The 27,664-nt window shown below is 37.9% G+C and overlaps 1 long non-coding RNA gene across 1 annotated transcript in view; it reads right to left on the reverse strand.

Moving 5' to 3' along the window:
* LOC104698441 overlaps positions 1–27,664 on the reverse strand; it is a 147,017-nt gene that overhangs the window by 12,790 nt on the left and 106,563 nt on the right. The window contains exons 5-7 of the long non-coding RNA XR_753329.4: positions 20,485–20,519; positions 14,648–14,699; positions 11,852–11,950 (exon numbers count right to left, since the gene is read on the reverse strand). This is a non-coding gene — a long non-coding RNA (uncharacterized LOC104698441). The remainder of the gene's footprint in view (positions 1–11,851; positions 11,951–14,647; positions 14,700–20,484; positions 20,520–27,664) is intronic.

Genomic DNA, 27,664 nt, shown 5'->3' on the forward strand with positions numbered 1-27,664 from the left:
TGTCCAGAGCCAAGAAAAGCAGAGCTTCTCACTTCAAGTTGCTGGGTACCTCTCAACATAAGCACCTATGTGTGGAAGATACCTTTGAAAACACCGCATTGGGACTATATATTTTAAGGCAGCCTTTTCCTATCTGTCACTGAGAATGAGTAGAAGTTGACTTCATAAGAAAGAGGAATTTTCTTCTATTCTGAAATGTCTTTCTCAGTCTTCTGATGCTCTGGACCATGACTGGCTTCTAGTTGCTCTCTCTCTGTCCAGAATAAATTTCACTCCTTTTATTTGATTTAAAGTTTTAATTCCTCCTGATAAAGAAAGCTTTTTGGTAAGATTTTCAACAACTTGTTTAAAGAACTAAATAATGCTCATGTTTTAAGGTACTTAATGCTACAGAGTACCAATTGCTTTTCATGTAGAACAGCCTATCCTTCTCCCAGGCAATTTGCTGACACACTGCATACAATAGTTTCATGTCATCTTACCAATGCAATGAAGTACATGCTTCTTGCAAACTACAGAGTAAACTTTCTCACTAATGTAGATCTGATCTTCAGACCTGAGCAAATGAGAATCAGGAATGCCAAAGGGGAACCCCCAGACACACTAGAAGAACAGGATTGCAGAAATTGCTGTGTAAATTTTAGTCTTCACTGATGTTTAGCCCCAACCAAGAGGTCACTTCTCATCAGTCCACATGACATGAATTTAGCCCACACCAAAGCTTCCAACATTGCCTTGTGTGTTTTGAAAGTGCAGCGCCAATGTATACTCAAGGTTTCCTCATGCTGTGTCAAGCAAAGTATTCTGGAAAATGTTGGGTGTGCTCCTTGTGTCTTGTATGCTATGGAGAAATTGCAGAAAATGAGAATGCAGTGAAAATGAAGTGTGGGACAGCAGCTGGCAAATTTCTTGTGCTTTCACGAGCTTAAAGCTGTGATGTGTTTTTAGATGCTGAACAAGATATAAGACAAACAGAGAAGAAATTATGCAGTCAGCTTCATTCCTGGGAGTTCACTGGGCTGAACCGTGCCTGGGGATTAAAGTACAGATGGCTGATGACTGTGGGCTGGAGGACTATTCAAAAAGGTCTTAAAAGGTCACAATCAACTGCAAATCAGACCCGAGGGATGTGGCAACGTTTAGTAGCCCCATTTGTGAGCAGCTACACTGAAGTGGCAAAAGTTATTTGCTCAGTAGGGTTATCACCACTTGTGTAAGGTACGACGTAAATTCATCTCCCCTGAGATGGAAAATTCAGGCACTGCTGAAGCTCCAGGTTTATGAGGCAATGGAAACCAGTCTAAACTAAATTGTAACACAATTCCTGGCCTGTCCCACTCCCGCTGAGTTTCCTTGTACCTGGATGATCTATTGTGTACACAATTGCATGCTGTCCAAGGCTGGCTTTTGAAACCAATTATTTCAGAGAGGGAGTGCCAGGGAGTCCTGAAAGAAGCACTCCCTCAACCATCCATCTAATATGACAGTCCCAGGGCAGTTAATCAAGCAATGCCCTTTCCTCAGTGTTGCTGCAACTGTCACATGTTAACAATTACACTCTTAACTATAAAGGTACATGCTGACTACATGATGGGCCAAATCCTGTTCTGTGTTTTGCCTGGTTTAAATTTGGAGGAACCGTTTTTGTAAGTGAGCCTATCCTGTCACTAGAAAGGGAACCACTAATGTATTGGTTATATAAACACCAGCAACTGATAAAATTTAATTACTACATTTTATATGACTCTTTGTTATAGTTCAGTGAAATATAACTCCAAATGAAAAAATAAACCTGTAATCAGGACACAAGGGAACAAGCAAAGTAGATTAACTAGTAAGACAATGATATTGACAGAATTTTCTTAAATTATTGTTAGGAAAATAATGCCATCCAGCACATCTGAGCAGTATTTTGAGGGAAAATTACTCTCTCCAAGGAGACATATTAATTAAGATAGAATTGTTAGATTGCAATTAAATTCTTGGATTGACAGTCTTTGTCATAGTGTTATTTTTCTACTAATAGTGTATACAAGTTTAAAAAAGTCAACCAATATTTACTTATGTGAAGAATCCACCGCCTTGTCAAAAGTGCACAAGTAGGAGTTAACTGTTTAGTTATATTTGGTACATCATAAACGCCAGCAGGAATGGCAACACGTCAAGAGGGGCACCTTTTCAAGCGGTGTGATTACTGAGTCTGATTACTGATACACATTGACCATTTTCATTCTTCCAGTGCTCACATTTTACAATAATAAAGCATCAATGCATATAGGAAAAGATTGGACCTGATGTCATATCTAGAAACTAATTTAATGGGAAATTGGATAGTGGAAAAGTGATGATGATTTATTCTTGATAGCAGATGCCTCATTAGTTATGATTTATTTAGATGACCTTCCCAGTCCTATGATATTTTCTCTTGTATTTGCCTCCCCTCTGCCCCCAACTCCCTCCAAAATCTTGTACACTCCAAAAAGAGCAGAGGTAAATACTGCTGATCAGGTGCCTGATCCTGTGGGCCTATAGTTCTATTGGTTAGATCCATTAATTTCCATGGCCCTGCTCATGTATGGAATAAGCATAAAAGAGACCCCATGATCATTATTACAAATCTCTATGTATCCCTCACAGGATGTTATTATCAAGCATCTTGAGGCAAAAAAAAAGAAATTTTGTTATATTTGATTCTTTTTTTTTTCACTTGACTTACTTGGATTTTCAGATCAGTTGTGAAAGTGATATTTTGTTCCACCTCAAATGCATTGAATAATCTCCCTGGCTCTCATTGAAATTAAGAATGCCATTCTTGAGTCATTATTTAAAATGCATAGCTTTTAATATTGATTTCTTCTGAAGAGGAAATCAGGTAATGATTTGGTGTTTAAACTGAACATCTAAACTAGCAGCCCAGACTAATATCTGGTCTCCATTAAGCAAGAGGAAGAAAAACAAGAACAACAAAAATCTAACATCTTTGTTTCAGGAGCAGGGCTAGCAGGCTCACAGGTAAGCAGAGGCAGAAAGGCTCAGCTTCACCCATGAGCCAGGTCTCTCCAGAGATATGAATCCCAGCCCCTGCAAATAAGAGAAGTATCAGCTTCCAATGTCAAACCTCATGGGGTTCTTCACAATCCACTTTTCAAAATAAGTCTAGCTCTCTTGGTGTCTTTCAATATTTTTTCCCATCTACTGGTCTACCCTATTAAGGGAATTAAAGTGAATTGAAGTCAGCAGTGCCCTGGCAGCCAGAAGGGCCAACCTGGGGTATCCTGGGGGGCATCGGGCACAGCATCACCAGCTGGGCAAGGGAGGGGATTGTCCTGCTCTGCTCTGCGCTGGGGTGGCCTCACCTCAAGTGCTGGGGGCAGGTCTGGGTGCCACAATATAAAACAGACATTAAAATATTAGAGAGTGTCCAAAGGAGGGCAACAAAGATGGTGAAGGGCCTTGAGGGGAAGCCTTGAGGAGCAGCTGAGGTCACTTGGTCTGTTCAGCCTGGAGAAGAGGAGACTGAGGGGAGACCTCTTTGCCGTCACAACTTCCTCATGAGGGGAAGAGGAGGGACAGGCACTGATCTCTTCTCTGTGGTGACAGTGACAGGACCTCAGGGAATGACCTGAAGCTGAGTCAGGGGAGGTTTAGGTTGGATATTAGAAGAAGTTTCTTCACCCAGAGGGTGGTTGGGCACTGGAACAGGCTCCCCAGGGAAGTGTTCACTGCACCAAGCCTGACAGAAGAAGTGTTTGGACAATGCTCTCGGGCTCATTGTGTGACTCTCGGGGATGGTTCTGTGCAGGGCCAGAAACTGGACTTTGATGATCCTTGTTGGTCCCTTCCAACTTGGCATATTCTGTGATTCTGTGATTAAAAAATTAAATAGAGCTGATGTTTTCTCAAGTCAATTCTTGCAGATTAAATTTACACAGCTGGAGCAGGAAGCCAGGACCTCTTTTGTCCACTCTTGCCCTTACACATAAGCTTGCTGGGCTATGCTGTCTGTCACACTCATAGTTTCAACAGGTATGATCTCTCTTCCCCATATCCTAGTCCTATGAGGAGGAGAAATTTTTAGGATAACAGAGAACCAAACTCAGATTTTCCTCTACCATGGTAAATGATTGAGTCATTATAAGGATCAGTGCACTCCATTACTATTAGGAAAATGACAACTGCATTTTATATAGGGCCTGATGGCCTTAGAAGGAGGTCTCAGAGCAATCTCAGTCAAATTCCTGAACAGGACTTTGTGTTTGTATTTTTACTTAGGTAGGGTATAAAATGCTGGCTGCTCTCCAACTTTTTGACTGAGTGTCAAAACTTGCATGTCTTTCACTGAAATGTTTTCCTTTTAAAGTTTAGTTTTTAGTGTTTGGCTTTGCAGACAGCTTGTCAGATCTTGCCAAAGCACCCCTTCCAAGAATCTGAAAAAAAACCCCCACCTGTATAAAAGTGATTACCTGATGGTATTTATGTCCTCAAAGCCCTACAGAGAAGGAATTTTTTAATTCAAGGTGTCTGAGAACACAGACTTACCTCTTTTAAGAGTATTTGTGTCTATTTGCCAAAACCTGACTTTCAGAACCTTTTTTTTGCTGTGGAACCATTGATGATAGCATCTCTTACTTTCCCTGAGGTACTGGTTCAGCAGGTTTCCCTGTTTATCAGCTGTCCTTTTTTCTCTGTGGTTGCCCCGGGTTGCCGGCTTTATAGCTCAGGATTCACCTTTGTCACCAAAGAAACACCCATGAGCAGCAAAATGGAAGTGCATCTCCCAAGCAGGAGCAGCACTTAAAGCAGAGCTGCATGGATTTTCTTCAGGAGCAGCAGTTTTGCCCATCCCTATCCTCCACAGACTGTCTACCCCAAGGTCTCTTGCTGCAAACAAAGTGCCACAGCACTCATAGAAGAATTACTTTGCAGGAATAATTCCTCTCTTTCTTGAATAAAGCTAGCCAAGTTATTCTGAGTGCTGCAAAAAAGATCTACTGGTTTCTCTGTATGGATCACTCTGTCCTTTACTTCTTAGCTACTGTTTATTAAATCCTTGTGCACAAACAGTAGTTCCAAACAGAACTCCAATCCTTGCAGTTTTTCCATTGCAATAGAAACATACAAATGTTTAATATCATTTTGCTATTTTGAGATCCAAGGCATTGAAAGTACAATGCATATAGGAAAATGACCATTCCAATGTGCATTTTCTCCAAGGACTTTATGTTAAAACGAAACATGAACTATCCTTTGGTAATTTAATAAGAAATAGATGTAAATTTTCAAAATATTGAAAATAATCATACTATTCTTTATCACTATAGAAAATGGAAAAGCATAATATATTTATGAAACACAGGAAAATTAAATGTTCAATAGCACTGGTTCTAGCTGCAAAAAATCCATCAGTATAATATGAAACCAGCCATGCCAGACTTGAAAGCCAAATTGGTTTGCTGAGCATGCTGAACATTAACTATTAACACCATTTTTTTTCCTACCTAGAGCCACTTTTCTTGCAAATGGCAAAACCATTAGTGAGCTGCCAAACTGTATTTTCCACTTAATTTCGATGTTGAAGAATCTAGACATGACAAAATTTGGGTTATCAGTAAATATGAGGAAAACAAAAATTCAAGGCTCTCATGCAATTTTTTCTTCCTGCGAACTCCATAAACTTTTCTAATTTGAATAATTATAAGCTTCACAGGGCTGACAAGGTTCACACAGGTAAATCACTGTGTTATCTGCTGCATCTGTGATCAGTTGAAGCCTTAAAAGCACAGAACTGCACATCAACTTTCTGTCCATTCTCCCTTTCTGTAAACCATTGAGTTGTGTAGTTCTGTGCAAATATAATACTGAAGACAATAGTTGTGGCTGTAAAGAACCAGAGATATCTACCAAAATGAGTTAAAAATTCACAACTCAGAAGATACAGTAAGAGATCTATTTGGCAATTTCCTCTTGCTTGATCTTTATAATAAAAGGCTAATTTTTGAACACATCTTTATTAATTCATCTGCCTCTCTCTCATAACATGGCTGTGTGGATATAATTCAGGATGAGTTTTTGATGGTCAGGAGTCAAAAACAGCCTCAGATTTCCCGGAGCTCAAACTGATTTGATGATTATTTTAATCTTTTGTCTAAAAGAAGTAGCTAAAAAACATGATCTCATTTTAGGTCTTTTTTGAGCTGAATACTAGAAAAAATAAGAGGGTAGGAACCTGAGGAATCTGTGCTATACACAAGAAATGTCACATTGAGCAGAAGAATGCACCTGCAAAGCCCAGGGCAGAAATTATGATGTTTGCGTGCATGTTTTCTCAAAACAGGTTAGCAAGCTATTGAAACAGCTCTAAAACTTCCTGGAAAGAGTGGGAGGACTCCCACTGACTTCAGAAGGCTGTAGCTTTCACTTCTATATGGGCATATGCATGTTTGATTCCAACAAAGCAAATCCACAGAGATCAGCACTTGCCCTGCTGAATGTGTGCTGTTTAGCAGAGTGGGCCCAGCAGCAATTTTGTCACACTCTGAACCCCCAGAAAGGGACCTCAGCTCCAGCTCCAGCTGCACACTACATTGAGCAATGGGTAATGGCATGGGACTGGTTCTTTGGCTCTCTCTAAAGGAATTGAAATGGTTGTGACAGGGCTTCCCAGACCCAAGATGTTTGCCAGAAATATCGACTTATGAATATTAATAGATCTGCTGAGGTCCTATAATGTTTGTCCAAATGTCTTTTGACAATTCTTATGTATTTTGTTAGATCCTGCAGAAAAACCAGTTGGGTCTGGGAGGCTCAGTTGGGAAAGGGAAAAATTTTACCTAAAAATTCTTTTTCTGAAACATTTCATGTAAAATTATTTCTCAGAAGAAAGATTTGACACTGAACAAGCTGTGGGAAGAAATCCACTATTTCAGGGATTTCTATAGCATCTGGAGGAAGCCAGAAGAACCTACAGAGAGGATCTGTTCCCTCGGGGAGGGTACATAAAGCAAGCAAAACAGATATATTTCCAAATGCACAATTCATTCTCCTGGGCCCCTGGAATATGTCAGCCAACGTTCTTCCAGTTTGTGAAAATATTTGAAGATGGGGTAGTTGTTTTAATTTTAGACCTTATCCAAAGCCTTACAGGTGCTGTCCAGATCTGAAGGGATAATTGTAATGTAAGTCTTATATTCACCTCAATAGAGCTAGATCCAGGCATAGGGCAGGATTTTATTTCTAGGTCCAGATGTTCATTTCTTGGTGTCTAAATCGTGTGGGTTCTTCTCAGGTAACAGGGAATATGATACCTCAGATCAAGTAGTCAGGAGGTCGACTTTCTGTATGGTTTAATTAAAATGAGTCTGTCAAGAACACCAAACGTATTTTCAGCATGCTAGGGAGTATTAACTGTTCTTAAATAGAAAACACAAATGTATTAGGCAGGAACAGCAGAATAAAAAGGAAGGAATAACAGTCAATTTTCTCTCTGCCCAGCATCTCCCATGTGAGGGAAAGTGTTTTTCCCTCCATTCAGTTTGCTGTCAAGCCAACAATTTTTCAGTAGCTTCCTGCACTGCCATAGCCACTACTTTTCTCATCCAAATTCCAAAAGAAATCTTATTTTTACTTTTTTGGGAGGCTTGGCTAGGCGATTCTTCTTTCGCCTGTCTTGCCCTGTACTACAAACAATTCCTCCAACCTTGGCACACTCAGGTGCAGATTACCCTGCTTTTTGGCAGCTATTTGTAAACTGGGACACAGGTCAAAGCAAATGGGAGGTCATCTCTTGCCACTGTATGCTGTCCACAGCAGTACATACGGAACAAACAAATATGAGGGATGCCATCAAGAAAAATTCATTGAAATGCTTTTTTACTTCTTTTATTCTTGAGTGTGAAATAATGAGCTATCTGAAAACAGAGGAAAATCTTTTATTTATTATTTCTGCTATTTCACTTTATCATTTATATTATGATACTTGAATACCAGGAATAGGAAGTATCATTGGCTGCTTGATCCATTCTTATACCCTTCTTTATCATCTGCTGGAAGAACACAATACTGGTTTCAGCAGTCATTTTGTCTCATTGGGTCTCACACCCATATTCATAGCCAGCATAGTAACTTCCCACTCTTCTTGTCAATGTATGAACATTCAAGCAAAAAATGTCCCTTCCCAGGGCATGTTTCTTTGGTAGTAAGATAAAACAATACACTACTTGCTGATTAGAGTCATAGGAAGGACTACTGGATGTCATCTGGTCCAGTCCCTCACCTGGAGAAGGGCCTTGACATTAGACTGTGTTTCTCAGGGTCTTGTCCTTGTAACTTAAAAATATTGTATCACTGTAGGATTTTCCATTTTGCTTTCTTTCCCCATCAGATTGAAGAGATTGTAGAAAAAGTCTCTGGAAACTTATTTAGAGATGTGTTAAAAGCATAAATGGGATGGTCTTGCACTTGTTAGAGGATATAAATATGTTTCCATATTCCCTTCCTCACACAGTTTCGTCAACAGCCTTCACTCACTATCCCCTTCACTGTCGACAGGAGTAGGTATAGACATGGAACAAAGAAAATCAGTTTATGATTATTATAGTTTTGTCTTCAAAATCCTCTTCTGTTCTTGCAGCCTCTCTGACTTGGCACATGGGTAGGTTTAAGTGGAAATTTAGTCCTTGTAAATTTTCTTTCAGACAGGCTTACCTGCAATTTATTCCACCTTTCTGTGGATGGCATTTTCTTGTAAGTTTTTTTACCAATGCTAACATTCCTGCCAAAGTCCTCTGTGTTTACATCAACTGTTCCCATTCAAGATTGGCAAGGATGTCATTAACTGTTTCTTATGATTTAAGTCAACTCTGTTTCCTTTTTATCTTTCTGCTGTGCTGGAGTCAGCAGGAATACATGAGGGGTATGTCTTGTGACAATCACCACAAACATACACCATAAACATACATTCCCAGAATGACTTCTGCATCCTGATTTTTTTTTTTAAGGTTTCTATAGGATCAGAGATCTCCAAAATCCAGCTCAGGTTATGCAAGTGCTAAGACCAGAATGGACATAAAACTGATGTAGTTTAGCACTTTCTTATTTCAAAGCACTGAGAAATTCTAAAATCTCTGCTTTTGGCACATCAAACATCAGGAATGCTGGGAAAGAGTTGTACCACTTGAGTGGTAGCAGATGGTGACGTTAAGTTTGCAGATCATACTGAGCTAGCAGCGAGCCTGGTGCCAGAAACATAGGGAAAGCAATACAGATCCAGCAGAGACAGTTCTGTTATCAGCTCAGCAGGTGAGTCATTGTATGACTGAGAGCAACCCAAAGGATGATTTCATTTATTCCTATCCCAGTTCTTCTGAAACAAGCAAACAAAAACCTTAGGAATGAACATAATTTATAGTAACCCACTGAAGCCAACTGAGTTAATTGCATGCTAAATTTTTAACTATTAGCATGTATATTTTCTTGATCAAAACTATGTTTTCATTTTTGGAAGTGGCAGCTAGTTGTGATATGTTGGATGCTTTTAGAGCATGAATCTCTAGCTAGACCATGATCCAAACGGTTCAGTACCAATTTCCATCTCTTCCTCATATTTGCGAGGGCATTTGCCTTTAGCCTTTGATTACTTCAACTTTCCATCTATGCATGCAGTCACAGACCTAGACTTATTAGCTTGCTTTGAGAATACCAAATAAAACATTAGCCTCAGAGCTGTAAGAGTTTTCAGGCACCTGCATGACGTTCCATTACAATCAGCAGGACTTCCATTGGAACAGTTCGAAGGCAGGGCTTTATCCCATGCAAAGATATTCTTGTCAGAGACTTTAATATGGCTAATTTATAGATACTTCTATTGTTCTATAATGATTTTACGAGTAACTAAACAGATATATCAAGGGCTTGTCTTTTTGCTAAGATGAAATTCTGAATTGGTGTTCCAGAATTACTGTTCTCTGTGAGCTCTCTGTGTGAACTAGAGATTAAAGAATTCTCAAAATCCAGTTTTTAGAACATGTACCTTTTAGAATGATTTTGCAATTCACAGAAATGTAGCCTCTAGAAAACATATTGCAAGTCTGTAATTATGGAAACACCCATGGGACTCTTTACTTTGGTGTTCTCAAGCATGAGCATGTGACAGGTGTATACCACAAAAAGACATATATGAAATAAAAACCACACTGAAGGATGTAGATTGGTCTATGGCATCTTCCAGAACCATCATTTGCTCACATCTGCAGGCATTTCCAAAGATGGCACCAGGGATTAAGACAGGAGAATTCCAAGGCAGAAAGACATTTTTGTAGGATAATTTTTTGTAGGGTAATTTACTCAGTGAGAGGGGTTATGAAAAAGTGTTAGTAACTTGGCCATGTTAGCAGCTCAAAGCACCCAGAAGAACATGAAGGTTCTTCAAGAAACCTGAGGTTGAAACCAGAAGCTAAGGATAAATCAGTATATTTTTTCCTATATTACTCAGAACTGCTTTAGTTTTAAAGGTCACAGTCTACCACCACTCATATAACTGTTCTGCTCACTTAACTGGAAGTTGTAAGCTACTAAAGTAACTGAAGAGAAAGTGTTGGAAAAAGGTATGCAGGCATTTGAACCCTGCCTGCATCTGCAGAGCATAAGGGTTTGGTCTTTCAGCTCTGCATTTCAGCACTCACATTTGTATATGTCCATATGGAAATCAGCCTCTGCATCAACATGAGTCAGGCACACACAGGCTTAACAGACACTGCTGCAATTCCATCAGAGGTATTCCAGCTTTCATGCTGTATGTGATGCAAAGCAGCCTCCCTTCACTGCAGGTATAGGAAGGAAAATATAAACTATGTACAGGTAAACTCCTTGACATTAATTATGTTTTCCTGAAGTGTAACCATTACTGATGGCATACAAACAGAAAGGTGTTTCTAAATAACTTCTTTCTTGATTTTTGCACTGTGAAAAATGGGAATATTTCAGAAATCACAATTAAATACAGTGTACAACTGCTGAAAAACATGACCACAAGCTATTGAATCACAAAAAAAATCCCAGAAGAAAAAACCAAAAAACCTTACCAACTGATGTTTAAATTTGCTCTCTCATCAGAGCTATTTCTTGACTAGGACCCTAGAAAATATTATAATAACTTTCATTTGGAACTGCTTCAGACTTTTAAATGCATTCACTGCAGAAAGGGATTAGTGTGCAGAACACAGGTGGGAGGTTAGAGGGTATGATAATTTATTATATACCACTGTGGTTTGAAACTGAGATACTTTTGTATGAATTTCTTTTTATGGTGAAAGCTCTGAATTCAATCAATTGGTGCATGTAAATTCTGTGCCTCTCCTTACTGAGTGCAAATCATAGTGTCTATTTCCAGGACTATTTTAATATTGTCCTGAGTAGTAAAGCTATATTGTTGTGGAAAGCAAGCCATTTGACTAATGGAAGCATCGAGTCAGGATTCAATTCTCAAACCTTTGAAAACACAAGTACCCAAAAAATCAGAGCTCTGCTCTTACAGTGATGATGTAACCTGTAAAAAAATTTGCATATTTTTTGTAGCAAATTTATCAGTGACCACAAACATGAGCAATTTTGCTCTAACTTCTGCAGATATTCTGTAAATATTAACCACTTTAAGCCATCTGAAAGGAAAAAAATATATTGCATAAAAATATAATAAAAAAGCAAATGTCTTCATCTCATTCATGTAAGCTGAATCAACAGTGCAAACAAAATGGAATTGACTGAACAGTTGGAATATCATGATATTGGTACTGCAATTTCTTTAGCAGAAATGCAGACTTCAGTAAAGCCAGTAAAATAAAAGGAAGATTGTTACCAATAGCTCTTCAAAACGTGTGTCAATATGAACTGCATCTTTTTGTCAGGTGAATGGAAAGAAGAGAAGCATGCTGAATGCATTTGAAGGTATGTTCACCTGTAAAAGCAGAAACAGGAAAAATCTTGTGTCAGCTTTCCTGAAAAAAATATACTGGTTAGTTTAAATAGCCTTGTATGTTCTGCAATCCTATAAAAAAGAACTGAATTTTTTTTTTTTTTTTTTTTTACTGGAGATTGTATTTAAAATAGTTTCTTTTCTGCCAACCTTGTGTCTTATAAGATATTTATATTCGTTGTATTTACTTTTTTTCCCATTGCCTTTAAATTTCATCTATGTGAACTCTTAAAAATAATGCCTGGTGGCTGAAATGCTCTTCTGGTGTTTTTCTGAAGTTAATTTCATCAGGGTATTCAATCTGAAAAATCTTACTGTCCTAAAAATTATTTCTTTCATAATTCTGGCCTGTATGAGGATGACTGTTCTTTTTGAGATTTGGAATGAAATGGAACATTCCATAAAACATTTGTATTTAAACCTGCATATGGTTCTCAGTTTGACTCTGGCAACCACGGATTTCTCTTCTACAAACTCCCCAATGCCTATTAGCTTACTTGTTTATATTAAATTTATCACTGTTGGTCATATGGGATTTATATGGGATTCTGATTTAATTACCAAACCCTCAATTTTTCTTATTATCTTACTTATATTGATGGTCACAGCTAAGCCTTATTATAATGGTTGACAGAAATGCTTCATTATGAAGACTGAAAAAAGTGACATTAAGTACCTCATCCTTCCCTGGATCATAAGTTGTCTGTACTCTTTCTTCTTTCAGTGGTGGGCCTGCATTTTCTGTTATCATTTCTTAAAGCAATGAAGATGAATGCATTTTGCACATATATTTAAAAGCAATACATGCCTTAGACATACGGTGTTCACCTCATTATTTTCAAACGTTTCCTGAGAATCCTGGGCTTAGTGTTCGAAAAACTAAAATGCTAAGTCAGATTCTATTAGCAATGAAAATATTTAAAAAGCTAATCATAAAAGAATGGCTGTCCTGTCAGAGAATCTTCTTGTTACATGTTATTGCCAAGTCTAAAATTCACAACTTGGAATTAAATTTGATATTCAGTCTCAAGAACAAATGAATTCCCTAGTAAAATAGTAATCCCTAGTGAGTAGGGTGCTACAAACTGAAGAGAAATCTGGGGAAAATGAATCCAATAACAACTGACATAACAGCCATATGTAGGTCAGGAACTGGAACTGCAGAAATTTTATATTACATTTGGTCTGTTCTAATAATCCCTTCTCAGATGTGAAATTAATCTAAATTTTTTTCCAAAATAATGAATTTTGCTTAATATAGAAGGATGTATATGTAGGAGAAGGCTTCTAAAGATAGAACTAATAATATTTCAACAATTTTATTTATCAGAAATGTTATTTGTGTCTTTTGGGGGTGTTAGTTGTTAAAAATATTCATTAATTAAAGAAGGCTCTTTTTCTGCAAACCATCTGGCTGTTCTTTTCCAGTCTGCCAATGAAGTCATGCTACAGAAATGGTGATATGACAGTTATTTCTTTGCCAACAGATGATACCCTCAAAATTAGATATTATGGCTTCACCGAGAAGTTCAGTCAGTAAGAAAGATATTTATTCCAATATTTTTTGGTGTTTTCCCCACATTTTTCTACTTATTTCTTTAAAAACAAGCAGAGTATTAAGTTTTTCCATACGCACCCACAAATGTTTTACATTTTATGTACAAAGAAGTCTGCCTAAAATTGTGACCACTTAAATGTAACTTTGACAGGAACGGAATCTGATCTGCAAAGAGTCGGTGTATCTGCATGGCATTCATGTGTAGTTTATGTGGGTTTTACACTATCTGTTACGCTGATCTGCTATTAATGCAAACTGTTAAGCTTTACTGTCACAGGGATACTTCACACACAAGAAAATTAGGAGGTGATGCCAAAACCTTATCTGATTTATGTGTCAAAATTTGGGATAGAACCACTGGCTTTAACCCTATTTCAGCAGTGAAACAGTAACAGATTTGGGGTCACAAGTTCTGCTCTGCTGCTGGTACAAACCATGGCACAAAGTAAAGAACGATTAAGCTGATGGCTTTAGAAGTCCAGGTAAGGCAGCCTGCATGGAGGAGCTGCCATTCAAGGGTAGCTTTTAGTATTCAAAATGTGTTTGGTGAAGAGGAGCATCCAGAAGCCAGCTTGCAAACTATGAGCAGAGGTGTCTGTTGAGCAGCTGTCTTTGCTCCTTTCTGTATATTTTGCAAAAATTAGGTCCCCTGAGACGTTTCAAGATAATACTTTGGTTGTTTTAAAGAGTTTACTGTGAAGTCTGTTACACACTCTGTTTCATCTGACAGCACGAAGATGAATTTTAATGGTGCACCTAAGACTTGTTTTGTTGAACTTCATGACCATGGTATATATCATATGAAAGTGTGGAGCTGCCTCCTCTTCATGTTCACAAGTCATTTCTACTGATGTTAGGAAACAGGCAGCAAAGATCAGTTTCAAGAAAGAGTTAAGGGTTTGAAATATTGATGATATTTAGCTCCTTAAATTATAAAGCAGACACACTTACATCACAGGGCTTTTTTTTTGTGATTATTATTTTTGTGTTTGTCTTTTAATTGTGAAAGTTTTTCCACCCAAGTGCTTTTTTGATTGACATAAGAAGCATCATCTTTCCTGAGCAGGCTAACTGGTTTTTACTGCTGAGTAATTCACATGAAATTTAATTAAGCCTTTGACCTGATGTCCCAGTTGCTTCTTGGCACAGGAGGAGTCTAGGCCACTTTGTTTCCTAGGAAACCAAAAAGAAAGTCCCTGTTACCATTGCAAAGAATTTAAATTTCCTTGATTTTGTACAGCAAAATATCATGCTACAGTAGCTATATTATTTTCTGCTCCTTACGCCTTGGGAGGTTACAGTTAGTGCTCAAAGAGAGGCATTTGTTCTTCTAAGCTTTGTTTAACATCCAAAGAAATGCTGCATGATTTTTCTGGTTCTATGTATACTTGCTATGTTTTTCTTTACAATATGCCTTTACCCATTGAAACATTTCTGGTATTTTACTGAATGAGTCAATGATAAAGTTGAGTCAGTGGACATCAGCAAGAATTCAAATTCAAATCATCCAAATAGTTCACTTCTTAAAACCTGGGTAATTTAATTTCTGAGGTGGAATTACTCTGTTCTGTGTTTCTGTGAACCTCTGAGAAGGTTACTCTGACATATCTCATGCTTTAGGTGAATGCTAAAGCAACTCAGCAGATTAATAACAAAAGCAGATCACAGGTTTTTTTCTGTTAACTTGCTGGATCAAAACCACAGCTGTAGCAGGCAGCAATGCTGAATTCCTTATACACCTTCAGTTAACATTAACAGAATTTAGCTTTCTTGTGTCAAAATAACAGAGGAAATTTTTCATGAGTATCATAAATGGGATAATTTATACTATTTATATAATGAGAATAAAATTAAAGCAATTAGAATAGACTATTTTGGATTTATTTTTGATCACAATGAGCTGGTTAGAGACCAACACTCACCACAAAAAAAAAGAAAAACCAGCTCAAATTTTTCCCCAAGTCTGTGTTCAACTGGCCATACCATTTGGCTTTAAATAGTACTATGCATCAACTAAATCTTCTCGTACGGCTGCATGTCCCTTATTTAGATTTATATCCATTATAAATCTATATGCACATAGAGGAAGAAGCTCTACTACAGGGAGAAGTAAAGCAATTGCCAGTAAAACAAATCTTAAAGCCATTGCATTTTGATGAGTTTCAATTGTGACAACAAATCAGAAGACTTAACATCAGTGAATACAGCTCATATGGACTTTGATCGCTTCCAACAGATCACATTGCTTTGATTAAAGGATGTAAGAGAAGCCTTTATGTCTGGCTCTGTTGAAATAATTAGCCAAATTTTTATGGGCTCAAATGGGCCAGGATTTCATGCTTTAATGTCAGGAAAAAAAGAACAAGTCCTCTTGAAGAACTGATGCATTTGCTTTACAGTTATAGGAGTATACCTTTCCTATTGCAATCCTAAACAATTAAACATCAGAATAGCATTCAGTTAAAAGCTGGTGCTGTGAAAAGGGACTATCAGTACTTGTTCTGTTTAACTCTAAAAGGCCAACTCTTTTATTTAACAGGTTAGGTGATGATGTGTGTAGTGTCTTTTTACTTGTAGAAAGTTTTTCATCTCTTTTAGACAGGTGTATAACAAGGAAGACCTCTGTCTGTCTACACACATTAGAAAAAAACACCTGCTCAGTAATCTTGGAGCTGTGGATGGCCCACTCCTGGAAGTGTTCAAGGCCAGGCTGGCTGGGGTTTTGAGCAACCTGGTCTAGTGGAAGGTGCCCTGCTCATGGCAGAGGATTTGGAACTAGATGGCCTTTAAGAACTCTTCTAACCAAATCATTCTTGATTATTTGATTGATTGATTGTTCTATTCCATGATTAATGACATCAAGTGGTTCAACAATGACATAGACTGTACATCTGGGAGTGGAGACTGTCTCAGTGTTTTGAATTTGCAGCAGTACTTGAAAGAGAGTTGGTAAGAAGGGAATCCTTATGTAGCTATTTTTCTTGAGAGCTGATTTATCTTTCATGTTACTGTACTCGTGGTCTTAGGCAATTGGCACATGTTTTTGTACATCAGTGAAAAGAACATAATGAACGGGACAAGTGCTGGCATCTGAATTTATGGTTTGTGTTCTCAAAAATTTTCTTTCCTCTGTGAAAGTGTCTCCCTGTTCCCTCCACTGCTGTAAACTGTGTTAGCTCCTAAAATAACTTTAAAATAACCAGTATTATTGTAGTTTTCATCTACTGCTATAAATACATCATTCTGAGAAATATATTCATGTGATTTACCAATGCCATGAAATTTAGGATCTTATGAAATCTCAGCTAACTTTTCCTTGTATGGTTTAAAATACTCTCAGCATATTCTGTTTAAGGATAATGTAATTTGAGGAGAAAAAAGATTTCACAAGTGCATTCTTTAGCCAGTATCTATATTACCTTTTCTTTGCTAATTGCATGTAAAATCTGCAGATGCTGTGATTTTTAATCTTGCAATATTCTTAATGTAACTATGTATTTCTTCCCCTCCACCCTGAGCACCCAACTGATGTTATATATTCTAAAGCTACATATTCCCCTATTTGTATTTTGTGTTTCATATGGAGATAAGTGGGGATGAAATGTTTTGTCTTTGAGCTGAGCCCTGCAGCCCCAAACAGCTATTCAAGATTTGTCTGCTTCTGCTGCTGTCTAATCTCAAGTTGAAGCTGGAATGTGAAGTAAGATTTAAAAGGTTCATCATCTTCTTCTATCCCCTAAACACACAAACATCTTCAGTGCAGTTATTAAAAAAAACCCCACAGTCCTTCATCTGCTGTTAAAGAATCATTGCCTGCCCGTGTCAGCAATAAGAGAAGTGTAGAAAGAAGAGTGAAGGACTATTTCTCAAAATTGTCTCATAGATTTGTAAAACAGTTTCAGGAAATGATTCTTAATATTTCACATTATGTATGATGAGCATTTATGAAAACCTTCCCGAGCTTCTCTTTCTTCAGAAATGCACATGTTGAGTAAACATTGGTTTAATTTTTTTAAAGTTATTATTATAGAAGCATGTTGAAAAAGAATCCTGCAGCTGTTACCTTTTAGGAAAAATGTATAGCAATAGTTGGTGATATTTTCTCTCACAAAATGCTTAAATTTTTAGACACTTGTAATTTTGTCATTAAAGTGAATAAACCAGATATTTAGAGGGTTGAGCAGGGTTTTTTTATTTCTTTCTGTTTATTTTTTCTCTTCCAATTGCATTAACAGCTTCCAAGTTTTGGGATGCCAGGATAATAGATTTCGAATTTTGGCGAGAAATGAAACAATAGTAAACATAGATTGGAATCAGTATGAGTGATGCTGTTCAATGTCAACAGTGACTAAAATTGCCTTCCAAATCACTGATGCTCTGTGGGTCTGTTTTCCTTAAATTAATTTCTGCTTTTTGAAGATCGTTAATTTAAATTGCAAGTCATGTACCTAGTGACTCCTTCATCTGACTCACATCACCATTTCCAGAGCAACCTGATGATGCATGTTGTGGATGAATTCACATTTGAGGGCCACATTTCATATCCTATTCATTTCATTTTATTATGCCTACCCTTTTTACAACAAAGGGATCATTAATGTTTCAATGCTACTAAATGTAAAAAAAGGAGACTGTTAGTTTAATTTCAGCTTCTGTGAGTAGTCTTGGTTTTAAGCACTGCTTCAGAGCCAGTGACTGAGCACATTTCATCTTCCATACAAATTGAAGCCAGTGAAATAAGATACCTAGCATTTGTAAAGTCAGTTAAATACAGTAAGTGCAGTACATAAAAATATAATAACAATTGCCCTCTCATTTCCCTAGTTCTATATTTGTATAAAGATTGTGACAGATGGGAGGATGGAAAGCCAGAGCTCAGAAACAAGAACTGTAAAGAAGAAAAGAAACAGCACAGACACTGTCTGCTCTTAGAGAGATGAAGAAAGTTAAGAATTCATACTCTCTTAGGCAACACAGTTCCAGAGGTGAGAGGTTGCAAAACTCTCAGATCTGTTTTGAATCCTCCTCCATTCTCAGGAGGCTTATATAGAAACACAACCCCAGTGTTTCACATTTATTTAGTTAAGCCTCCCTTCTTGTCATAGATGAACTTGAGATGAAATCCTGGCCTGAGTGAAGTCAGTGAAATATTTCCTGGCAACTGCATGGAACAGAGTGACACTGTATATGCAGTACACCCTCTCTGTTGCTTTCCTCCCTTTATCTTCAACACTATCAAAGTGTAAATATTTTCCTCTCTTTAATGACTGTGACTTCCTGGTAGAAGTTGTATAACAGTGTTTGCGCAAAACCATTCTGTAACTATACGTAACACACAGTTTCCGGGACCAAGGTCTCAAAGGTATCTATCAGGAGATGTGGAAATATATTGTTACCTTAACAAGAGCTTATTTGATTGACAAGAAAAGATCTTTTATGGTGGTCTGTCTAACCTACTGAGCTAATGTGTTTCAATTTGCACAAGAGCACCTCAAACTTGTGAAGGATTTGGATTGGAAATGTCCTGAAGGCTAAGGCCTCCATGTATGACTGTATAAAAGAAGGGGAAGAGAGCATGCTGATGATGGTTGGAAGGCATACTGGACTATTGGAGGTGTGAGATACCACATTTCCCTAAATCCCACCTTCTGTTGGGATTTGGAATAGTAGTTATTTGTTTCAATAGGTACTATATCTGTCTTGTTTCCCAGGCAGAGCAACCTGCTTTCTGCAGCTGCCACACTAATAGCTGGAGCCTGCTCAAACCAAAAAACCTTTTCTCTCATATGAGAACTTACTTGCTCTGAATGAAACACTACTGGTTAGAGGCTGAGGTTAAAAGCAGCAAATCTGAGAATCACCTGACCTGTCTCCATCTTTGTGATATCTGGGTCAGGGTTTTCCTAGCTGCAAAACACTTTGAGGGTTTTGTTTGTCTTTTTGTTTTCTTTTCCTTTTCATGGTCACATTTCACTTTAAACATGGGAGCAATGTTCAGATTAAAGTTACTGCCCACTCCGGTGGTTCACTTTGCATGTGCTGATCCTCATGTAACATCTAAAGTCTAACACATACATTCTAGTAGAAATCAGGCTATGATTCCCGTGTCAGTCAAAACATTAGGAAAGAATTAAAGTTTTCAGTTCCCAGGGAGGATCACAGAATAATGTTAGGCCACTCACAGCCTGTCACTATCTGATATGCTAAGGATTAGGGAAAACTCAAAATTCAGGCTTTTCCAGATAAGGCAGACTACTTTGTGTAACAGTAGCTTCTTTCTTTCTGTGAAAAAATGAATTGAATATATTGCTTTAATCTTAGACAGATGAAGGCCTAGTGTACAAAGCCCTCAAAAATTCATCACAGTGAGGGTAAATTGTGGTATTTCCTATCCAGTTAGCTGAACAGCAGCCAGAGAGAGTTTAAAATCAACAGATGGCAACTGCTTCACTCCTGTATCATCTTCTGCCTTATTTTACTTTGTCTTTCTGTTTTGGTTAGCTAGCCTGCAGGAATATAATCTCTTTAAATCTAGAAAAGGAAACCCTGCAATAATCTATCAACCCATGAAGTTATCCCTTTTTTTCCCTAATGTAACACTTAGAAATGTGACAAGTGACTGTTGTCCTGCCAAAAGGCAAAGCTGGAGACTGAAAGGAGCATAAAGCAGAAATTGTGAACAAAGAAAAAACCAAATAGCAAAAAATCAAGAGAAATCAAAGTTCTCTATTCCATCTACCTGAACTGTGGCAAGATCATCTATATCTAAGGTATATATGAAAAAATATTTTATTATTTTACTCCCAAAGAGTGACCTGTAGTATCTAGGAAGCCTGGCAGAATTCTTTCCTATTGTAAATTTGGATTTTCAAAAATCTTAACTTTTCAAGAAATTTTCATTTTTTAAATTTTAAAGATCATATTAACCACAGGGAGATAGAGTTAAGCAAACACTTACCACTCCTAGAAATCCTTTTTGCAACTCTTAGCACCCTGGAACAATAATGGATAGAAATCAATCACAGAACAGTGGATTGGAAAGGAGGACACTGAGGACTGGAAGCCACAACTGAGGCCTCCATTTCTGCCACAAAAAAAAAAAAAAAACAAAAAAACAAACAAAAAAAAAACCACCCCAGTCTTTGCATCTCTAGCAGTAAAATCTTCCCTGTAAAGAAAACACCCAAGTGTATATTCCAGCAGAAGGCTCTCTGAGTTCAGCTGAGATCTGATTCATTACAAACTGATTATGAGCTTCAGGATTTTACATGTTGATCCTTATTAGCCCATTTAGGTAATGTACAGAGCTGCACTGCTGGCAAGTTTGACTGCAAAGCAGAAAGTCAAATATTCTTCTCTCTGTTGCTGTTAATTTTACCTGCAAGTTTCCATGGGTGCCTTTACTTTGACCAGCGTTGTACTTAAATCTTGGACAAAACAATATTCTCCAAAAGAACTAATATTTCATCTGAAGTCTATTGCACCTGATACCTTTGCATTTCCTTACATTAGAATCTCTCTAACTTGGATCCCTTGCCAAAGTGTTTTCAAATTGTTTGTTTTCTGCTGAAGCTTGTTAAGGGCTTTCTCTTTAAAATTTTTTGCTTAGTTATTCTTCAAGCATAATTTTTTTTTCTTAGGGTGAATTAATTCCTATGATCCCATTACAAATTCAAATCTGTTGTTTCATGCTAGTTTGCCTTATTTTATGCTAAATTGCATATCTTAATTGTGATTGTGCAGTCAGTCATTTTAAATTGAATTGGGTGCCTTGCTCACTGCCAGGTATATTAGGCTTCACAAACTCTGAGATTTGTGGCAGGAAGCCTGGATCCGTACAGTTGTGTATGCTTAGGTTCTGGTCTTGGCAACGTATATTTTCACACCAGAATTCACTGATTGCCAAAATACATTGGCTTTTATCCTAGTCCTGTTCTAATCAGGCCACTGGCAACTCAGAAACTCATGAAATGGGAAATGGAAAACAAACAGATTGTTATTTTAATTCAATGCCAAGAAAGAACCTGAAAAAGCAGCATATTCAGTTACACAAATGGTAGAAGGAATCTAGAAAAGAAGGCATTTGGCTTCCAGTGAAAGCACTGGTTGGAGAAATTTTAGAGAAAGGGTGCAATCAACAGGACAATACGTTATGAAAGTTAGATGGAACTGTGCCAGGGGCAGCTTAATACTATATGCTAAGGAGAGCTTAAAGTCAAATCAAATTACTGCCCTGGCTGCTTTGATAGAGTTTGTACAGATTCATCTGTGTGGAACACGAAATCTGTACAGATCGAAATCCAGGGCCTCAGCAGGGAGAATACAGTGCTGGGTCTATATCATTGACAGCCCAATCAGGACAGCAGCACTGACTGCAACGTGTAGAGACAGATCAGGTCAAGGAGGCAGCAAGGGCAGAAAAAACAACCTTATTGTATTACTTCAATTACCCCCATCCTAACTGGGCAAATGTCACAGGGGAGCATGAAGCAGAGTTAAAATATTTAGGTTCTCTCTATGGTTGCTGATTGAGTGCTCGAGAGGAAGTAGCATCCTTAGCTTGGTGCCAAACTATATCCAGGGTCATGTTCAAAAATCTGTTTTCAGAAGTGCTGCTCTGTAAAAGTGGGCATGAGGTTCCCAGTGGGCTTCTCTACAGATCCACCACAGCCATGCTTAGCTTCAAAGACAACCATGTCAAGATCAGGGAGTTTGTTTAAAAGAAGAAGGAACAGCTAAAAGAGTATATCTTATTGGGCAGCACTAGAAGGACATGACCCTGCTCAAAGGAGAAACAGAGAAGTTCTTAAAGGGGAGATCTAGGGCTGCTTCCACAGAGGGAACAGCTAAGGACCTTTCACAGCTGGCTCAGAGGAGAAGTGATGGCATTAACCAAATCGTGTGCAGCACTGAGAGGATGGAGGGAGGTTGACTCCATGATCTCTCCCAGTCAAGGAAAAAACTGATGGTCAAATGGAGCTAAAAGAAACCAGGTTCAAAGCAAACAAATTGGTGTGGTTCTTCAAGCAACAGAGAGACATTCAGTCAGCTTCCTCACTAAAGAGTTTTGCAGGTGCAAAAATTTCAACATAGTTCAAGGGGAGACAAGTCTTGGAAGAGAGAGATTTTTTTGGGTTACCAATCATATAAGTCATAGTAGGCCCAGGAATTCTTAGCTGAAAATGTCTGGAGGTGGGAAAACTGTTAAGAAGAAATATCCTATAAGTTTGCTCTATTCTTAGTCTTCCCTAGGCATCTGTTTATGGCTACTGTTTTATTCCCCCAAGATACTTTTATTGTGCCAGGGGAAACATAAGAGTTCAGGGAGGCTCAAGGAAGAACCATCAAGTTGCAGGAAGACCTTATCCTTTCCTATTTCATCAGGAATGGTTATTGTTAGAGATAGAATAGTGGGCTCAATGAAGAGTTCACAGGGTCTACATTGCCCCAAACCAGCAAACCAATGTATTTTCCAAGCCCAAGGGGAAACTGGAGAGAAACAAGTTTAACCCTGCAAGTACGAGAGAGCAACTATACTGAGTCACCTGTCCTTGTGGCTGCTGCCTGAGATCTGGTCACAGCTGGCAGAGGCACTTTGGGGGGCCAGGGAGCACTGGTCAGCTCTTCACTCATCAAACCTATGCTCTTGACACCTGAATTCTAAAAAGGGCAGAGAAATGGGCAAAGCAGTAAGTGATGAAATTAATCAATTCATTTTTATAGGAAAAAACCCCACCTTTTTGATGAGTGCCCGGTTGTAATGGGATAGAAAAGCAGGAGAAAAATGCCAACCAGCTGTATGTAAGTCACTGGGCAGACTTTCAGAGAGCAGAATTTCTGCAGCTTTAGCAAAGTGCCAATCTCTGAATTCAGGGCAATAACATCAAAGACATTTGATGTTATTTTGATGTTCATTGGTAGTCCTTCAAGAATAATTTTTCAGCTAGAGTAGGAAAAATATGAAGACTCCTTCATGCTGTGTTTCAAGGCATCTCAGAATTTTAAACCAAAACTATGTATAGATTACACTAGATTTGCCTTGGATTGACATACATATCGGCATATATTGTCTAAGGTACCTATCTGCCTTTGAACAGAATAGAACTTGATAATGTGAATAGTCACAGTCATTGTCATTTCTTGTATTATTTTTGACTAAACATATATTCAGCATTAAATTGCATGCAACCTAGGAGTCTTAGCATGTCTTTTTTAAAAGGATGAAATCAACAATGTTCTATAGAAATTCCTTTTTTGGTAACAAGCTGAGGGCATCAGTGTCCCTGTTGCACTGTTTAATATTTATCTTTAGAATTCTAAAGAAGTTTATAATTTTTTAGTAAGCTTAATAAGGGAGGCCAAAAGTACATAGGAAAGCCCTTCCTTCTTTTAAATTGAAAACTGTTGTGCTTTTCTGCAATGGATTATTTTACTGTTTTCAGATAGCAGACCACACACTAATTTTCTTTCTCAAAAAAAACCCATCTCACATTGCATGACCCAATGAAACAAGCACTGAAAACAAGTATCTGTTCCTTGTATATTTTACTTAACTGTTTTGTAAGAAAGAAGCCTGCATAAAAGCTTGACCTTTTGAATCATTTCAAAGATTCAGTGGACAAGTTGAATCTGATATGTACTTCTTTATGTACTTCAAAGAGCTTGCTTCTTTAGTAAGTGAGTCGTTATTAAAATTTACATAGGAATTCAGCAATGAGGTGCAGCATGTTCTGTTTGTAATTATGTCATGAGTATAATTATCAAACTCAGTGAATGCACGCATGTACATTCCCCTTTATGAGAAGGCAAACATCAGTGTTTGGCCATACTTCATAACATTATCTGTAGGGCTCATTCATTTTTTTTAATTTTTATTCAATATTATTGTAAGTAAAAAGACTAATTATTGCAAATAATGCATGTCAATAATGGAACCTCTCAAGGAAAATACCTCATAATTACTGTACGCCTGAGCTGAAGAGAAGAAAAAGAAACAAAGCTCCAGATCTGTTTTATAGTACTTTCATCAGATGAAAGGAGATCCCTATAAACACCATGACCAAAAGCTCATCTGTAGTCTTTATATTCCTAGCCTTCTTGGAAGCACTGGTAAAACTCCCTATAAACTCAATTATGTTCCTGCCAAAATTGTGTGGCAGCAAATACGAGATTCAGCTGGTAATGGTCAAAGTTATACCAATTTGGCTTACCTTTGTTATAAAGTGCAATGAATTCACAAAAAAAAGGACCAGTTCAAAGAAAAAACGCATTTAGTTTTTTATATGCTTTCATATATTTCAGTAGGATGAAATGAAATCTTGTGGAAATAAATGGAAGAGATTTCACTAACTTCAAAGAATTTGAACTAAGTTTGTGGTTTGAAATCATTAATGTAAACGTCAAAAAAATTTCTGGCCACGAATAAAATGATGAAACAAAATGGATGTAGATTGAAAAGACAAATTTGCAAGGTCCAAATACTCTCCCAGTTACTCAGCCTAATTAGACTCTTATTGTTGCATAGACACATTCATTTCTTCAGGACTACTCAAGCTGTTTACAGTATTCCACAGCAACAAAGGCAGCAAAATCTCCAAATAAAATTAGCCTGGAGAAAAGAACCTGCATTTTTACTTTTATCAAATTAAGTTTCCATAAACATTGATATGAGCAGTATATTTTTTTCAGGGATGCTGGCAGGAACACAGAATGGGAGGAATAATCTTTTAGATGGACTGCCCTGTGACAAGTTTACATAGGCAAATTTTGCACTACAAGAATGAATTTGTAAACACAAAATCATCAATTTTTATTTAATAGCAGTTCTTTCAAGGACAGAAGAGTGCATTCAAAACTCATTTACTAGACCTTTATTTCATCACATTTCATTCAACACAAAAACTAAAATACATACTTGTTAGCGAGGCAAATACTGTCCTTTAGGGATATACATTTTTAGTGAACTGAACTTCAAAACTAACTATTCTTTTGAATTCTAAGTTCAACATTTTATTTCCATTTCATCTAAGCATATTTAATAATAAAAAAATTCCAAATACTAAGGAGGTATTTTCTGTCTGAAGCCAGTTGTAAAACCCAATCCACCTCAGTGTCACTAAAATAACAACAAAAAGAAAATGCAGCCAAGGATTTTTACTGCTGCTTATTTTGCACAACTGACTTGAAAGCACTTTATGCTAGAACCCCTGAGGACTAGATAGGATTTAAGAGACTTAGTGCTGCTTTCAAAAACTGGCTCATGAACACCTGCCCCTGCCACTGAGGCTTGCTTACAAATGTGTGTTTCTGCGAGGATGTGTACAGAGTCTGGAGGGGTTTTTAGGGAGCCATAAGCTGGCTCTGTCAGAGCTTGTCCATTGGCTTGGGCCAATTCTGTGCTGTGAAGAGCCACCACAGGCCTGGGAGCACTGCCATGGCACAGCCCTGCCCTCAGCAGGGTTTGATAGTACAGGCACAGGGGGCACAGGCACAGTCACACTGCTCCTGGAGGTGTATGCCAGCCTGGGGACATCACACTGAATGGGTTAGAGTGGACTAGGTGACACTTCTGGGGTGGTCATGAAGGATCTGTACCAGAGCACATAGAAAGTCTTCCTTGGGACACTAGAGAAAAAATAATGTGTATGTGAGCAAGGCATAGTACAAGATACATCTGTATCCCATGTTGGTAGGTGCAAGTGCTAATGGATTTCATGTACAGTAGCTAATTTGAAGCATGATGTCCCAGCCTATCACCAGCTCATCTACCCGTCGATCTACCCTTTTCAAAAGACTTATATGTTCTCTATTTTGTAAATTTTCTATTCTTGTTCCGGCCCGTATTCCAACCATTCAATGTCCTTTGAGCAGTTCCCACAAATAAATGCTGGTGACTGCTGAAGTCTCTTAATATCTCTTGAATGGAGCTAGGTGTTCCTGCAGGATGTGCTGCAGAAACCTGCATTACAGTGAAAAGAATGCATGTGTACTTACTCTGCTTCCTTAGAGGGATGATCAACCTTGCCTGTGGCCATTTTCACTGGCTTCTTGCAGATCTACCAGCTCTGTCCACAAAGTATCTTCCACCCCAAGTGCATTCTGCCTCTTGCCACTTCAGTCTCATTGTGCTTCTCAGATTTTCTCTTAATGTCTTCAGCACATTCTTGTTATTGCATGTATTTGTAAGTTTGTGGTTTAGGCAATAAAGACCATCATAGAACTGTCTTATCTCCAGAGCTTTCATTACTCACTGGTTCTTTTGTGTAGCCTCCCAATTGCTATTGTTTCTTCCAAGTTAAAATCAGAGTCTCTAAAAAATCTTTTTTCCAAGATTTAGATCACAAGTTACAAACCAAGATCTGAAATTACAGATTTCTATAAGAGATTACAGATGTTTCAGAAATGCATTTTATTTTTTTTCACATGCAGCTGATACTATGCAAAAACACCATTTTGAAAGGGATATTTTATTTTCATGAACTCATTATCATAAGCAGAAAATTTTCCTGGCCAAGCATCTTTTTCAGGAAAAAAACAAAAAAACCTTCAGGTTTTCGTTCCTTTACTTTCTCTCCCCATCCTCATTTCTTCCCAGTTTTTGCTCCTCCTGCTTCTACTCCTGCTTGTATTTTCTGATCTTTCTTAACAACACCTAGCTGATTGTATGCCTTGCTCTCAGGCAGGATTTAGGAGATGTTTAAACTAGAACCAATACTCAACTCAACTCTACTGTATCAAAAAGGAATTGAGCAGAAAAATAATAAAAACTCTTGTCCCACTTGTCAGTGCCAGAGCCAAAGTTCTTTCCCAACAGCTGCTGGTCTGAGTCACTCTTCTCATCTCACATGAGGCCTATGCTGGCAAATTTCTTTTCTGAATTTTCCTACATAAGTTTTCTGGAGATCTGCTGCTTTCCTAGCTGTGGCAGTGCTGAGCAGCCCCGAGCTAAGGACTGCTGTGATTTACAGACAGCACGTACCTTCATCCAAAGCATGCAGTCCAGTAGGCATTTTCAGAGCATGCCTAGTGGAACAGATCCTATACTAATACACAATTTTTCTTGGATTATGCTAAGAAATAAAAAATTAAGAGAAAAGAAAATCTAGTCTAACTTTCCTTGTATTTCCCAAATTAGGATT

Source organism: Corvus cornix, chromosome 1A (assembly GCF_000738735.6).
Source record: "Corvus cornix cornix isolate S_Up_H32 chromosome 1A, ASM73873v5, whole genome shotgun sequence".
NCBI lineage: Eukaryota > Metazoa > Chordata > Aves > Passeriformes > Corvidae > Corvus > Corvus cornix.